Here is a 16272-nt window from a genome sequence, read left to right as displayed (position 1 = left end):
CTGGCTTAGTGTGTGTATTTTGGAAACTATACTTCAGGCCTTTATTTTCCTTGATCACTTGTAAGTGCCTCCCTCTTGTGCCATTTTGCCCCCATTACAGGATATTGTTCCCCCTTCCTCAAAAACCATTGTTAGGCCCACTTAATTCCTGTTTCATAGTAATTGAACTCCCTTTTATCTGAATTCTTCATGGAACCTTCCTGAAACCTGATTGTCCACAAAGGTTACAGGTTCTAACACTATTGTGTATGTACTGTTTATTCTTATGTGTGTATGTGTTTGTATAATATTTTTTTTTTATTTTATTTTATTTTTTTTTTGACAGAGTGGACAGTGAGAGAGACAGAGTTTAGAAAAGTCTTCCTTTACTGTTGGTTCACCCTGCAGTGGCCGCTGCAGCTGGCGCGCTGCAGCCAGCACACTGCGCTGATCCGAAGCCAGGAGCCAGGTGCTTCTCCTGGTCTCCCATGCGGGTGCACAGCCCAAGGACTTGGGCCATCCTCCACTGCACTCCTGGGCCACAGCAGAGAGCTGGCCTGGAAGAGGGGCAACCGGAACTAGAAACCCGTGTGCCGGTGCTGCAGGTGGAAGATTAGTCTATTGAGCCGCGGTGCCAGCATGTATAAAATATATTTTAAAGTTATATTGAGAGAGGCTGGCACTGTGGTGTAGCAGGTAAAGCCGCTGCCTGCTGTGCCGGCATCCCATATGGACGCCTCCATTTCCAATCCGGCTCTTTACCATGCCCTGGGAAAGCTGTAGAAGATGGCCCAAGTCCTTAGGTCCCTACATCCACATGAGAGACCTGGAAGAACCTCCAGATTCCTGGCTTTGTGGCCATTTGGGGAGTGAACTAATGGGTGGAAGTCTCTCACTCTCCTCTCTCTCTCTCTCTCTCTATCTCTCTCTATCTCTGCCTTTCAAATGAATAATTTTTAAAAAGTTATATTGAGAGAGAGAGCTCACTGTTTAATCCCCAAATTCCTGCAACAACCTGAACTGGGCTGGAGCCGGGAAGACAATCCAGGTCTCGCATGTATGTCACAGGAACACAATTACTAGAGTTGTCACTGCTGTCTTCAGTGTCTGCCTTGGTGGGAAGCTGGAGTCGGGAACTGGAGCTGCACAGCAAGCCCAGGAAGTCTGATGTGGGGCCAGTTGGCTAAACATCCATTCCCTCTTCCCAGTTTCTTGTACTTGGAGTTTGAGAAGTAGAATTAGCTCATTATGTAAAACAAACCAAGTCAACATTTATAAACAAGCCTGCTCCATTTGACTTCATTGTATCTTCCACCTCCCTTCCCCCCTTTGGTCTTCTGAGTTGGAGTACATTACATATATGGTAAGTGCTTGGTAAATTTATTGAGCAGGGGCCAGCGTTGTGGTGTATTGGGTTAAGCAGCTGTTTGCTACATGGAGTCCCATATGGGTGCCAGTTCCAGACCTGACTGCTCCACTTCTGATCCAGCTCCCTGCTAATGTGCCTGGGGAAACAGAGGAAGATGGCCCAACAGTTTGAGCCCCTGCACTCATGTGGAAGTCCAAGATGAAGCTCTGGGCTCCTGGCTTCAGCCTGGCACAGCCCCAGCCATTTAATGAACTAGCAGATGGAAGATATTTCTCTCTCTAACTGCCTTTCAAAAAATAAATAAATAAAGTGGATGGTTAATACTTTCTCTGAAGCAGATTGGATATAGTGCTGTACTACTGCAGATAATCTCACAGTCTTGCCAGTTGGTGTGTCTACCTGTCACTACCTGCTATCACCACACACACAGTTGTCTGGTGACTTTGCTTTCTATTTCATATAGATTGGAGAAGCCAAGGTCCAAGTATCAAGATACCATGTCTATGAATAATCCACCTGTGCATGCCTTTATACCTTGAACTTGGTGCTTGTTCTTTATGGCCAGTCCCTTTGACTGTACTGTGGAAACCCCTCAACTCCTGCTGCCATAGAGTTCTCTTGATCCCTTCTGTGTTCTCTTCAGCTTTGCCTGTTTCTTTCTTTTGATGATTTCTATTAATTCAGGATAAGTTTGGTGGCTGGAAGTGGTGGAAGAGGTTCAGAAGCAAGCCTGACAGGTCTTCTCAAGACTTCCCTGTTTTGTCAGATCCATCCTAATTTGAGACATGCTTAACTTTCTTGCCCCTTCTGGTACTTACTTGAAGCTCTTGATTCTCACTGCCCGAACTCCTCCCCTTACTTTCAAGGCATGTAAACTTCCCCATAACTGCCAAACTTTGGAGATAATTTCTCTTACAAATCCCTGAGCCTAGGGGCCGATGCTGTGGCATAGCAGGGTAAGTCGCAGCCAGCAGTGCCAGCATCCCATATTACTGCCCGGGCAAGTGTCGGCTGTTCGACTTCCAATCCAGCTCCCTGCCAATGTGCCTGGGAAAAGCAACAGATGATGGTCTAAGTGCTTGGGCCCCTGCACCCACATGGGAAACCCGGAAGAAGCGCCTGGCTTCATCCTGACCCAGCTCTGGGGATGGGGATTTTGGAAGTGAATCAACAGATGGAAGATTGGTCGGTCGGTCGGTCGGTCGGTCTGTCTCTCTGATTCTGCTTTTAAAATAAGTATGTAAAGAAAAAATTCCTGAGCCTCTATGATGACCTTCAAAGTTGCTTTCTTCACACTCGTGCTCAACCAATGATGCCTGTACTGGGTTCTTGAAGGCAGGACTGTGTCTTGTTCATTCATAAAATCTAACATGCATCATGGTGCTTAAAGAGAGATGCTTAATAATTGAATTTTCACTAAATTGCCAGTAGTGGGTTAATCAATTTCATCCAAGGACAGAGGTCCAGAGAGACATCTCCTTTTATTTGGACATTTATGCAATTTAATCTTGACTCAGTCATGCATTTCTTTTGAACAAGATCTTTAGCTTAGATACTTAGTGGTTAGCTAAAGAATAACTCCAATAGCAAAGGTCTCCTTGACAGAGCTGTTGTGTGTGTGGGGGGGAGTGATTTGTGTTTTTTCATAAAGATTAGAGTCTTTGAACAGCAACTTTCTATGGAAAGTCAGAAAATAAAAAATTCTTGTTTCCTGCCTGTGTGGTCAAAGATTAGTTCTATGAGCCGGCGCTGCGGCTCACTAGGCTAATCCTCCGCCTTGCGGCGCTGGCACACCGGGTTCTAGTCCAGGTCGGGGTGCCAGATTCTGTCCCGGTTGCCCCTCTTCCAGGCCAGCTCTCTGCTGTGGCCAGAGAGTGCAGTGGAGGATGGCCCAAGTGTTTGGGCCCTGCACCCCATGGGAGACCAGGAGAAGCGCCTGGCTCCTGCCATCGGATCAGTGCGGTGCACTGGCCGCGGCGGCCATTGGAGGGTGAACGAACGGCAAAAGGAAGACCTTTCTCTCGGTCTCTCTCTCTCACTGTCCACTCTGCCTGTCAAAAAAAAAAAAAAAAGATTCTAGCTTGTAATAGAAGTAGGCTGTACTGGAGATTGCAAACAAAAGCATAGGAGAACCAGACAGATAATAAAAATGAGTAAAAGAAGCCAGGTGGAGATGGGTGAACTTATGACTCTGAGTGAGCCTCATCCTGTGTTTATTACTTGGCTGTGGTTTCCAGATTGTAGGTTTCTAGGGAAGCTGGAAATCCTTCAAATTTGACCAAAGGTAGTTTTGAAATCAGAAAAGACCCCCTAAAATTTACACTGAAATGTGACCTGTTAAAGTTCCCTAAAAATGCTATCTGGGGTGCCACATGTGCTAACAGAATTTGGGGTGCTTTAGGATTTCACCACGGGCTTAGTACTAAATCCCCGATATTAATAAGCCCAAGAGGGTTCTTGCCTAATATTTAGAGAAGAATTCTAAATACCGGCACAGATAAATGCGGCAGCATGGTACATTTTGGGCTTCTATTCAGTGAGAAAGATGCATAGGAGAGTGAGAGCTTTATTTAATAGGGAGAGGTAAACAGGGGTTCATACCAAGCACCAGGAACCAGCGACGTGGAAGAGCATCTAGACCTGTATCTGGGCTAGGAAGCCTAGAGCACATGGCCCGAAGGCTATGCGCCCTGGAGGCGCGGGGCTACAGCAAGCCCCCTCCTGACAAGAGGCCAGGGAAGAAGAGTGGCCCAGGCCAGGGAGTGGTTAATTAACCTGATTGGCTGGTGGGCACCCAGGTGTGGCCAGGTAGGGGAAAGAGGCCACACAGGAGTGTGGCAAAGGCGTGGTTTTCCAGTTCACAAATTAACAATTTTAGCCTGTATGTCTGCCTACTTCAGTTTGATTAAAAACAAAACACTGTGAATCACACATGCCTAAAGGCCGTTTCCTCTTGTGGATCATCCGAGTGAGATTTCTTGGGATTGGAGCCAATGTTTGTGGGAATTTATATCAACAATAAGAAAGCAGATAGTCTCAAGAAGATGTGGTAATGGACAAAATGTGGATAATCGGACAGTGCAATGGGCCATGATGTTGGGAAAGAAGCAGTGGAATACACTGGTGGGCTGGATCCGTCACTGGCCAGTTGGCTGCAGGTTGCAGGTATGCATCAACAGAGGAATTTGTGTTTGGCATCAGGGTATCAGTTCCTAGAAGAACTCCAGGGTAATGAAATATCACCAGAGAACTGAGATCACAATTGTAAAATCTCAGGGGCCGGTGTTGTGGCACAGCAGATTGAGCTGTAGTCTGCAATGACTACATCCCGTATCAGAGTGCTGGTTCGAGTCCCTGCTGCTCCACTTCCAATCAAGGTTCCAGCTAATACTCCTGGGAAAGCACTGGAAGATGACCCAAGTACTTGGGCCACTGCAACACATGTGGGAGACCCAGATGAAGCTCCAAGCGCCTTGCTTTGGCCTGGCTCAGTCCTGGCATTGAGGCCTTTGGGAAGTGAACCAGAGAATGGAAGATCCCTCCCCCCTTTCCTCCTTCCACCCCCTCTTCCTCTCTCTGTCATTTTGCCTTTCAAATAAATACATCTTTTTTAAAAAATGTAAACTTTCAGAACAACATTTTAGGATGGGGAGGGCCTATCTTGGAAGTAGTCAAAATAGGTAAGTTTATTTCCTTGGGTTTGAAAGAGGTTATTTGACTTCTAATTCAGAGTGCCTGCCACCTACTGAGCAAAAAATGTATGTTACACTGAGTAGGTTCATCTCTGATGTCATTCTCAGATCAAAGCTGTGATCACTGTCAGGTGTTGGCAAAGCGCGTGTCAATCATCACTTTCTCAATAAGCAAATTGTTGTAAGACAAAAAGGCAAACATATTTAGTTCATTAGTTCATAATTACCAAGAACACATAATGTTTTATCTGGATTCCTAGAAACTCATATAAAGTTTGCACTGTTCCTTTTATGAAAAGAATTGTGGCCGGCACCGTGGTTCTGCCTGTGGCGCCAGCACACCGGGTTCTAGTCCCGGTCGGGGCGCCGGATTCTGTCCCGGTTGCCTCTCTTCCAGGCCAGCTCTCTGCTGTGGCCAGGGAGTGCAGTGGAGGATGGCCCAAGTGCTTGGGCCCTGCACCCCATGGGAGACCAGGATAAGTACCTGGCTCCTGACTTCAGATCAGCGCGATGCGCTGGCTGCAGTGGCCATTGGAGGGTGAACCAACGGCAAAGGAAGACCTTTCTCTCTGTCTCTCTCACTGTCCACTCTGCCTGTCAAAAAAAAAAAAAAAATTGTTCATGTTTAAAGTGTTGCATGTCACTTCAGAACGTAAAGTGGGATTGGGTGTTTGACCTAGCGATTAGGGTGCCACCTGAGGTGCCTGTGTCATAGCCCAGTGCCAGTGTTCAAGTGCCTGGCTGTGCTCCAGAGTCCAGCTTGCTGCTAATGCTCACCCTGAGAGGTGGTGGTGATGGCTCAAGTGGTTGGGTGCCTGCCACCCATGGGGGAGACCCATTGAGTTTCTGGTTCCTGGCTTTCTCGTGGCACAGCGCAGAGGCTCTGCAAGTATTTGGGGAATGAACCTCAGTTGGGAACTCTGTCCCTGCCAGTTTCTCAAATAAGAAGCTAAAGTGAGTCCCTGCTCCGTTCCCAGTCACGGTACCCAGGAAGAATGACTTCTGACTGCTTTGGCTGCATTTCTGTATTCAAGTAGTTAAATAACATCCTTCCACTATTGACGTACAAATATTAAACATCTATTGATTTGTATCACTCAGGGGAGGACTTAACTATTCTGTCTCTGCCTTACCTCTTTATGTAATTTTCTACTTTTATATCTAGATTATATCTTTATTCCTTACTCCATCCATTAATACAGTATGTCAATTTGATAAAGGTGTTATCTTCACATATTAGGGTTTGCTTTTTTTTAACCTTTCACACGCTTTTTTTTTTTTTAAGATTTATTTTATTTATTTGAAAGAGTTACAGAGAGGAAAAGAGAGAGAGGTCTTCCATCTGCTGATTGACTCCCCAATTGGCCTCAATGGCTGGAGCTGCGCCGGTCAGAAGCCAGGAGCTTCTTCCGGGTCTCTCACATGGATGCAGGGGCCCAAGGACTTGGGCCATCTTCTACTGCTTTCCCAGGCCATAGCAGAGTTGGATCAGAAGAGGAGCAGCTGGGACTAGAACCGGTGCCCACATGGGATGCCGGCTCTTCAGGCATGGTTATAGATGACACTTGAAAAGCCACAAAGGAAAAGTTTTTGTTTTTCCTGGAGTCAGCTGGTTTCCATCTTGGTCCACTGTGTGTCTTTCTCTCACTCTGTCTACCTCTATTACATCTTTTAGTTCTCCTAGCTTTTCAAAGAAAATGTCAAAACCTCTGGAAACCTTCTTTTTCCTTTTGATTCATTTGTGTGCCATTATGAGCCAAAAAAAATTGCCATGATGTGTTGTAGGAGTTTGTGTGATGCTGTGTGAAGGATCTCTCATATTCAGAACTGCAGGGGATGCTCCCACCTCCTCTAAGATAACAGGTACTATAAAACCCTTGCGATCAAAGCAAGTTTCACACAGGTATGTGCAATCTTACAGCATTTAAATAACATTGGAAGGCACACAACATAATGGTATTTATGCATACATGTGACAAAAATATGCAATTTGAATGGGAACTATAAATTTAGGGTAGAAGTCACCTCTCATGAGGGAACAAAGCGTGTGGACAAGGAGCTTCAGTTGTATCTGTCACATTTTCTTGCTGAAAGACCTGTAGCAAATACAAATGCTATAGCTGGATGGTGGGTTTGTTGGTATGCTACATGTTTTCAAAGGTATTTCATAACTGGGAAAATGACACATATGCTCATGGAGTATATGGTCCAGTGGAAGAAGCCGACAGCCAAGCAGTTTTAGCAATCTTAACCGTGCTAGCAGAGTGGTGTGCAATAGAGGAAACAGAGCACTCCTCTGCCTGGATTGGAGGCAGGAAACTGCAGAAGGATGAACAGATGGCGTGAGACAACAGGTAGTTCATTTCTGAGAAGGGCAAGTTGTAAAAGCCAACGTCTGCACAGCAAACATTAACCCGGTGTCTGGATGGAGGAAGCAAAGTGAAGTGAGTCTGGGAGGCCCCAGCTCTCTGTCGGGAAGTGACCCGCTCACCACCTAGGGTGGAGAGAACTCGGAGGAGGAAAAAGGGCCTCCAGAGGCACAACTTGCCCTCTTTGTAGCAAGTGCTTAGAGATTCAACCTCTGGGTAAAGGATACGGCCTTGCTGGACACACTGTGTTCTTGTAAGAGTAGACGCTGTCTAAGATGAGCGTAGCTGATCCACGTAACTAGGGGTGTCGGATTGGCTTGCGGGTGCCGCTTCTGGTTTTGTGCATATACTCCTGGGGCACCAGAAGATCAGGCTGGGCCTGTGCATTCTTGAGAGCCCCTGGGATATAGCTGAAGCCAAATAATGCCTTTTACCACACTGTGTAGGTTGAAGAGTTGAAAACGAAATCACACTTGCTTCCTTGACCTCACCTAAGCAGCCTCAGTTTCTTAAAGCCTGAAGTACAAAAGCCTGCAGCCACCGTCGGGGCTCCACGGGCTTTCTTGAGGATTTCATCCCATAAATATAGTGAACAGATTAAAAAAAGTATTAGTATTTGTCTCCTCACTCTTCTCATGTCTTCTGGCTTTCACACAGAGATTTAGAAAAATTTTGTCTAAGTTTTGTTAAGAAGAGTTCTTTCTCATGGAGGAACATGAAACAAAGCTTACTCTGGGGTTGGAAATTCCTGAAAAAATTGTTTTCTTAATACATTGGGTGGATATTTTGCAAGTGATAGTCTGCTCTTGTACTTTTTTGAATGTGTTTATACTATTTTTAAAAAGATTTTATTTATTTATTTGAGAGGGAGAGTTACAGACAGTGAGAGGGAGAGACAGAGAGAAAGGTCTTCCGTCCATTGGTTCACACCCTAAATGGCTGCAATGGCCGGAGCTGGGCTGATCTGAAGCCAAGAGCCAGGAGCTTCCTTCCGGACTCCCACGTGGGTGCAGGGGCCCAAGGACTTAGGCCATCTTCCACTGCTTTCCCAGGCCATAGCAGAGAGCTAGATTGGAAGTGGAGCCGCTGGGACTATAACCGGCGCCCCTATGGGATGCCGGCGCCTCAGGTGGAGGATTAACCTACTGCGCCACAGTGCCGGCCCCAAATGTGTTTATTTTCAATGTGAATACCAATCTCCAGAAAGATTTCGTGGCTTTGAAGATGAAATATATGTTGTATGTAGGACTTGAAGAATGTCATGTACCTCATCGAGTTGGTGATGCATCTCATCAACCTAATTATGCTTCTAGATAAAAAATACTACTTCTAGGCCAGTATTGTGGCCACCTGCCTGCAAGTCTCCAGTATTACTGAACTTTGTTTCTAAAGAGAAATAAGGTGAATTCAAAGATGCAGCTATAATTCAGATTTTCATTTGAAAATATTTATGAGATCCTCACACAATTGACAACTAAATTTGAAGTGTTTCCATCTCACCTGAAGAAATTCAGGTGATAGTTAGAAGGGATAAAACACCAGGAGACCAGAGCCTCGGAATGCCGACTTCCTCAGGAAGTGTGGCGGCTCTTTATCCCAGCTGCCTCTGCTTCGCTCCGCCCTCCCTGCCCCTTGGCTTGCAACCTCTCTCACCTGCTGGTCTGACTCAGCCCTGCTGCTCTCTCCTGAGTGTGGCCCTGGTGGGCAACATTTCTGTGCCTTTACCCTCCTGGTGGTGGACTAACCCTGAAGACTCAAGACTCTTGGATTGGTTCTGCCCAACTGAGAAGAAGGTACGTGTAGCTTGTATTCTGGCCTAACTCTGGCAGGATTGAAAGGTTTATATTTAGGATTGGAATTACTGCATCTGGTTTGAAGACCTAATGTTTTTAACCTGATTGCTGTCTTGGAGTAGGGATTTACCCTAGTGATTTGTTTTACAAGATTTATTTATTTATTTGAAAAGCAGAGTTACAGAGAGAGAGAGAGAGAGAGAGAGAGAAAGAATCTTCCACTCGCTGGTTCACTCCCCAAATGGTTGCAACAGCCCAGGCTGGGCTGATCCGAAGCCAGGAGCCAGGAGCTTCTTCCAGCTCTCCCACGGGCGTGTATGGGTGTAGGGGCCCAAGGACTTGGGCCATCTTCTACTGCTTTCCCAGGCCATAGCAGAGAGCTGGATCGGAAGTGGAGCAGCTGGAACTAGAACCGACACCCACATGGGATTCTGGCGCTTTAGGTGGCGGCGTCACCCGCTATGCCACAGCGCTGGCCCCTAGCCTAGCGATGAAGATACCCCTGTCCTGTGTATCAGAGCACTGGGTTGAATACCTGGCTCCAACTCCTGACTCCAGATTCCTACTAATGCAGCCCCTGGGAGGCACTGTTCCTGCCGCCCCATAAAGGAGACCTGGATTGAGTTCCCTGCTCCGAGCTCCAGCCCGACCCAGCCCTGACCACTCAGGAGCTTTGGGAGATGAGCCAGTGTACAGGAGCTCTCTTTCTGTCTGTCTCTGTTTTTCTAATTTATTTATTTTTAAAGATTTATTTATTTAAAAAGCAGAGTTACAGAGAGAGAGGAGAGACAGAGAGATCTTCCATCTACTGGTTCACTCCCCAAATGGCTGCAATGACCAGGACTGAGCCAGGAGCTTCATCCAGGTCTCCATGTGAGTGACAGGAGCCCAAGCACTTGGAACATATCCCACTGCTTTCTTAGGGACACTAGCAGAGAGCTGGATGGGAAGTGGAGCAGCTGAGAACTTGAACCAGCACCCAAATGGGATGCCAGTGTTGCAGGCGGCAGCTTTACCCACTACATCACAACACAGGGCCTAATAATTTTTTTTAAAGATTTATTTATTTATTTATTTGAAAGTTAAGAGTTACACAGGGAGAGGAGAGGCAGAGAGAGAGAGAGAGAGAGAGAAAGAGAGAGAGAGAGGTCTTTCATCCCATGGTTCACTCCCCAACTGGCTGCAGCAACCGGAGCTGAGCAGATATGAAGGCAGGAGCCAGGATCTTCCAGGTCTCCCACATGGGTGCAGGGACCCAAGCACTTGGGCCATCTTCTGCAGCTTTCCCAGGCCACAGCAGAGAGATGGATCGAAAGTGGAGCAGCTTGGTCTTGAACCGGCACCCATATGGGATGCCGGTGCTTCAGGCCAGGGCTTTTTTTTTTTTTTTTTTTTTTTTTTTTTTTTTTTTTGACAGGCAGAGTGGACAGTGAGAGAGAGAGACAGAGAGAAAGGTCTTCCTTTGCCGTTGGTTCACCCTCCAATGGCCGCCGCGGCCGGCGCGCTGCGCTGATCCGATGGCAGGAGCCAGGAGCCAGGTGCTTTTCCTGGTCTCCCATGGGGTGCAGGGCCCAAGCACCTGGGCCATCCTCCACTGCACTCCCTGGCCACAGCAGAGGGCTGGCCTGGAAGAGGGGCAACCGGGACAGAATCCGGCGCCCCGACCGGGACTAGAACCCGGTGTGCCGGCGCCGCTAGGCGGAGGATTAGCCTAGTGAGCCTCGGCGCCGGCTCAGGCCAGGGCTTTAACCCACTGAGCTACAGCGCCAGCCCCTAATAATTTGAAAAATTAAAATTTCTGTCTTTGTAGAACCATAAGGTATTAGTACTAAGAAATACCTTAAAGATCTAGTCTAGGACCGGCATTGTGGCATAATCCCAGGCTCCTGGCTGTGGCCTGGCTCAGCCCTGGTCTTGTGGCCATTTGAAGTGTGAACTAGAGGATGAAGAGCTCTCTTTTCTGTAACTCTGCCTTTGAAATAAATAAATAAATCTTTCCAGAACCAGAGAGATGAACCGCTTGAAGCAGCTGTAGGATAGGGAAAATGAGAACCTATCACTCAAAGTCAGCAAATACATCTTTGTGGATACGACATCTGAGGCTACTTCAAAATCCTGGCTTTCCTCCCTACCCTTGATTTGTTCACATAAGTGTGTACCACCCCCATGTTGGGGAAAGATTGGTTTATGTGTTTATTTGAACGGTAGAGTAGCAGAGATCTCCCACCTACTGGTTTACTCCCTAAATAGCCACAACACTTGATTTTGGACCAGGCTGAAGCCAGGAACCAGGAACCCTGTTCAGGTCTCGTGAGTGTATAGCAGGAACTCAAGTACTCAAGTCACCACTTGCTGCCTCCCTGGCGCAAGAAGCTGCATTGGAATCGCGGAGTAGCAAGGACTTGAAGCAGGCACTCTAATATGGGATGTGGGCCTCCCAAGAGGCAGCTTAACCCCCAGCACCGCAACACCCACTCCTGTTTATCATCCTTTTGGTTTAGCTTTGGAGTTTTACTGTATACATTCGTTTATGTCTTAACAAGTGTTGTTTAGTTGTGCTTTAGTGTTGTGTTTTTTTTTTTTTTTTTAAGATTTATTTACTTATTTGAAAGGCAGAGTTACGGAGATAGAGAGGGAGAGACAAGGAGAGAGAGATCTTCCACCCACTGGTTCATCCTCCAAATGGCCACAGTGGGAACCAGGAGCCAGGAACTCCATTCAGGCCTCCCATGTGGGTGCAGGGCCCAAGAACTTGGGCCATCTTCTACCACTTTCCAGGTGTATCGGCAGGGAACTGGATCAGAAGTGCAGCAGCCAGGACTTGCACTGGCACTCATTGAATATTAGTGTTGCAGGCAGCAGCTTAGCCTGCTGTACCACAATGCCAGTCCCCTTTCTAAGTGTTATAAAGTCAGCATTGTGCTGGATCATACCAAGATTCATCTGTCTGGTTTTTGTATAGCTGTGGTGCACACACACACTGCTGTAGTATGTGATTCTGTACTGTTTCATTGTCAGAGGCACCAGAATTTGTCCATTGTCTCTTTGATGAACATTTGGGCTTCTGGTCTTGCCTTTGCAATGTGAACATTGCAACATATGTCTCCCGGTGTATAAATGAAAGAATTTCTCTAGGAATTGCTGGGTAATAGGGTATGCAAATGATAAACTTTATAACAGATTGTCAAATTGTTTTCCAAAGTAGTTGAATTAACTGATATGCCACCAGCAATTGATCCATTAATCCATATCCTCTCCAATATTGAGAATTGCATGTTTTTACATTTTTTGTGGATTAAATGTCCATAAAATAACACCTTATGGTCTCTTCTTTTACTTTTTCAACTTAGTTTTTGTGATTTTATTTCTTTTCTCAGATTAATTATTGATTAATTTAATTAATGATTATAAAATTAATACATTCCTGCTCATTTTTATTTCTTTTCTTAAAAAAATATTCATTTATTTAAAAGGCTGTTACAAAGAGAGAAAGGGAGAGTCAGAGAGAGAGACCCTTCCATCTGCTGGTTCACTCTCTAGATGGCCTTACAGGGAAGGGCTAGGCTAGGCTGAAGCCGGGAGCCAGGAGCTTCATCCAGGTCTCCCACATGGGTGCAGGGGCCCAAGGACTTGGACCATCCTCTGATGCTTTTCCCAGGCCATTAACGGTGGAACAGCTGGGACTCCCCATAGAGCTTTCATTCTAGTGTGGGAGACTAAAAATAAAGAAATTAACAAGGTCACTTTTCATTTCCAATGCAAATAAAGTACCCAGAAGACAATAAAACAAGGTGGAGGTGGCACTGCTCCCCGGTGGTCTTCCTGAGGAAATGCATTGTGTGATGAGATGGAGCCAGTGGCAGCAAGTGCGAAGGCTATGAGCTGGGGAACAAATTCTGGTGAAAAAAGAAAGTAGGAGGGGAGGGGCTTCAGTGCAGCAGGCTGAGCTGCCAGCTGGGACGCTTGTATCACGTGTCAGAGCCAGTTCAAGTCCCAGGTCCTCGGCTTCCTACTAATGCACCTGGGAAGGCAGAGGTGATGGCCCAAGTATATTAGGCCACCAGTGTGGGAGGACTGGGTGAAGTTCTGGGCTCCTGGCTTTGGCCTGGCCCAGCCGCGGCTGTTGTGAACATTTGGGAAGTACATCAGTATATGGAAAATTGCCCTGTCTTTGTCTCTCTTTCTGTCATTCTGCCTTTCAAATAAATAAATCTTTAAAAAAAAATGTGAGTGTTTCGCCTAGTGATTGAACTATTGGTTAGGATACCCAGGTACCTGAGTTCGAGTCCTGGCTGTGTCTTTGAATGCCAGCTCCCTGCCAGTGCAGATGCCAGGGAGCAGCAGGTGGTGATTTGCGTATGTGGGACCCTGTCTACCCCCAGGGGAGGCCTGGGTGTGTTTCCAGCAACCTGGCTGCTGCTGCGAATGAGAAGTGCTCTGCTTCTTGCTCTCTGTGTCTCTGCCTCTCAAAGACAAACCCACACAGAAGGAAGTTACAGCTATGAGTTCCTGTCCAATCCTGAGGCTTGAGAGTAGGGGGATGGGAAATCTGCAATTTCTAGGGTCGAGTGGCTCCCCAGTGGGCAATGCTGAGACTTTTTTTTTTAAATTTATTTATTTATTGTTAAAGATTGATTTATTTATTTGAAAGTCAGAATTACACACAGAGAGAAAGGAGAGGCAGAGAGAGAGAGAGTGAGGGGGCTTCCATCTGCTGGTTCACTCTCCAGTTAGCCGCAACAGCCGCAAGCGCTGGTCTGAAGCCAGGAGCCAGGATCTTCTTCTGGGTCTCCCACGTGGGTGCAGGGGCCAAGCACTTGGGCCATCTTCTGCTGCTTTCCCGTAGCAGAGAGCTGGATCGGAAGAGGAGCAGCCGGGACTTGAACTGGCGACCATATGGTGCAGGTGGCGGCTTTACTTGCTACACCACAATACCAGCCAGGAGAAATATTTTGAGGCCAATTAGGCTTGTGGGAAAAGAGTCCTATGATTGATTAGTGATGTCTGTCTCAGATAAGGCATAGTGCAATATAGTCTCTCCTTCTTTATATATATAACTCTGACTTACAAGTAAAATAAATAAATCTTAAAAAAATTTACATAATTCACTAGCTATTATCTGCTCATATGTGTGTATATTTTGAATAGTGCACATCATTTTGTAATCTCACCTTTTCTATGCTGCTACAAACTCTACACTTACTATTAGGCAATGTAATACTTTGAGTGAATCACCCATTTCTGGATTAGTAGTCATTTAATTTGTTTGCTAGATTTTGCTTTTTTTTAAAAGGTGTATTGTTTTTTATTTGAAAGGCAGAGTTAGAGAGAGGGAGAGACAGAGAGAGGTCTTGCATCCGCTGGTTCACTCCCCAGACGGCTGCAATGGCCAGAGCTGGGCCAGGCCAAAGGTGGGAGCCAGGAGCTTCTTTCTTTCTTTTGGGTCTCCCATGCAGGTGCAGGGGCCCCAGTCATTTGGGCCATCTGGGGAGTGAAGCAGTCGATGGAAGATATTTCTCTCTCTCTCCTTCTCTTTAACTCCCCCCCCCCCTTCTGACTTTCAAACAAATAAAAATGAATCTTAAAAGAAAAAGACCAACTGGACATTTTGCAGAGGGTAACAAAAGCCTGAGAGAGGTGAGAGGCTTGCTTCTTGTTGCGCAGTTAAGGGGCAGATGAGCAAAGCTTCAACCTGAACTTTCCAATGCCAGTGTGGTTTACCTTCCACCGCCCATATTCTTACACCTGTCATTTATTCCCTTTTTAATATCCAGATCCCAGCCAGCCCATGAAAATTGTGTAAATATCATCTGCTTCACAAAGGCATTTCAAATCCTCTTCGAAGAATTGTATCTTACACATTTTTTAAATTTTAGTTTTCATTTTATTTGGAAGGCAGAAAGAGAGAGAGAGAGAGAGAGAGAGAGAGAGAGAGAGAGAGAGATTTTTCCATCTGCTAGTTCAGTCCCTAAATGCTTGCAGCAGCCAGGGCTGGACCAGCCAAAGCCAGGAGCCTGGAAGTCAGTGTGAGTCTCTCCTGTGGGTGGCAGGGACCTATGGATTTGAGCCGGCACCTGCTGCCTCGCAGGGTGCGCACCATCAGGCAGCTGCATTGCAGGTGGAGGCACTAGCCCTGACACTGGCTCTCTGATAGGCATTGCAGGTGTCCCAAAAGGTGACTTGAATACTGCACCGAATGCTCTTCCCTTCAAATTTGCCACCTTGAAAAAATACTTTGGTATTTCATCCTTTTGAAAGACAAAGCAAGAGAGAGAGAGAGAGAGAGAGAGAGAGAGAGAGAGAGAGAGATCTTCCATCTATGGGTTCATTCTGCATATGCCTACAACAGCCGAGACTGGCTCAGGTTGAAGCCAGCGGTCTAGAGCTCCATCCAGGTCTCCCATATGGGTGGCAGGGACCCAAGCACTTGAGCCATCATTTGCTGCCTCCCAGAGTGCATTAGCAAAAGCTAGATCAGAAGCAGATGTGCCAGGAATGCAGGCTTCACCCACTGTGGCACGGTGCCCTCCTTTACTTCCTACTTTAATTGTACTTTATGTCCTTTACAGAGGCAGTATGCATAGTGGTTAGAATTTTCTGCCATGAAACTGTCTGGAGTCTTTTTTTTTTTAAGATTTATTTTTTATTTATTTGAAAGGCACAATTACGGAGAGAGTTGGGGAAGGGGGAGAAAGACCTACCATCTGCTGGTTTACTCCCTAAATGGCCAAAATGGCCAGGGCTGGGCCAGGCTGAAGCCAGGAGCTCCGCCTGTCTCCCATGTGAGTGCAGGGGCTCAAGGATTTGGACTATCTTCTGCCACTTTGCCAGGTGCATTAGCAGGGAATTGGGTCGGAGGTGGAGCAGCTGGCACTTGAACTGGTGTCCATAGGGCATGCCAGTGTTGCAGGGGGCAGCTTAACCAGTTGTGCCACAATGCCAGCCCCTAGTTTGGGGTCTTTTTTATTTCTTATTTTTTTAAGATTTATTTATTTGAAAAGCGGGGTCGGGGGTGAGGGGAGAGAGATAACCTTCCATCTGCTGGTTTACTCCCCAAATGACCACAATGG

The 16272-nt window shown here is 46.5% G+C and overlaps 1 protein-coding gene across 3 annotated transcripts in view; it reads left to right on the top strand.

Annotated features, from left to right (window-relative positions):
• The first annotated feature begins 1650 nt into the window (after window positions 1–1650).
• PSMD11 (proteasome 26S subunit, non-ATPase 11) overlaps window positions 1651–16272 on the top strand; it is a 91486-nt gene continuing 76864 nt past the window's right edge. For all 3 annotated transcript variants that reach the window (XM_089317422.1, XM_089317421.1, XM_089317420.1), the window contains exon 1: window positions 1651–9202. The gene's annotated coding sequence lies outside the window, so the exon portion shown is untranslated. The remainder of the gene's footprint in view (window positions 9203–16272) is intronic.

Source organism: Oryctolagus cuniculus, chromosome 17 (assembly GCF_051225735.1).
Source record: "Oryctolagus cuniculus isolate XC-2025 breed Fujian yellow rabbit chromosome 17, ASM5122573v1, whole genome shotgun sequence".
Lineage (NCBI taxonomy): Eukaryota > Metazoa > Chordata > Mammalia > Lagomorpha > Leporidae > Oryctolagus > Oryctolagus cuniculus.
This window is presented reverse-complemented; position numbering and strand designations above follow the sequence as displayed.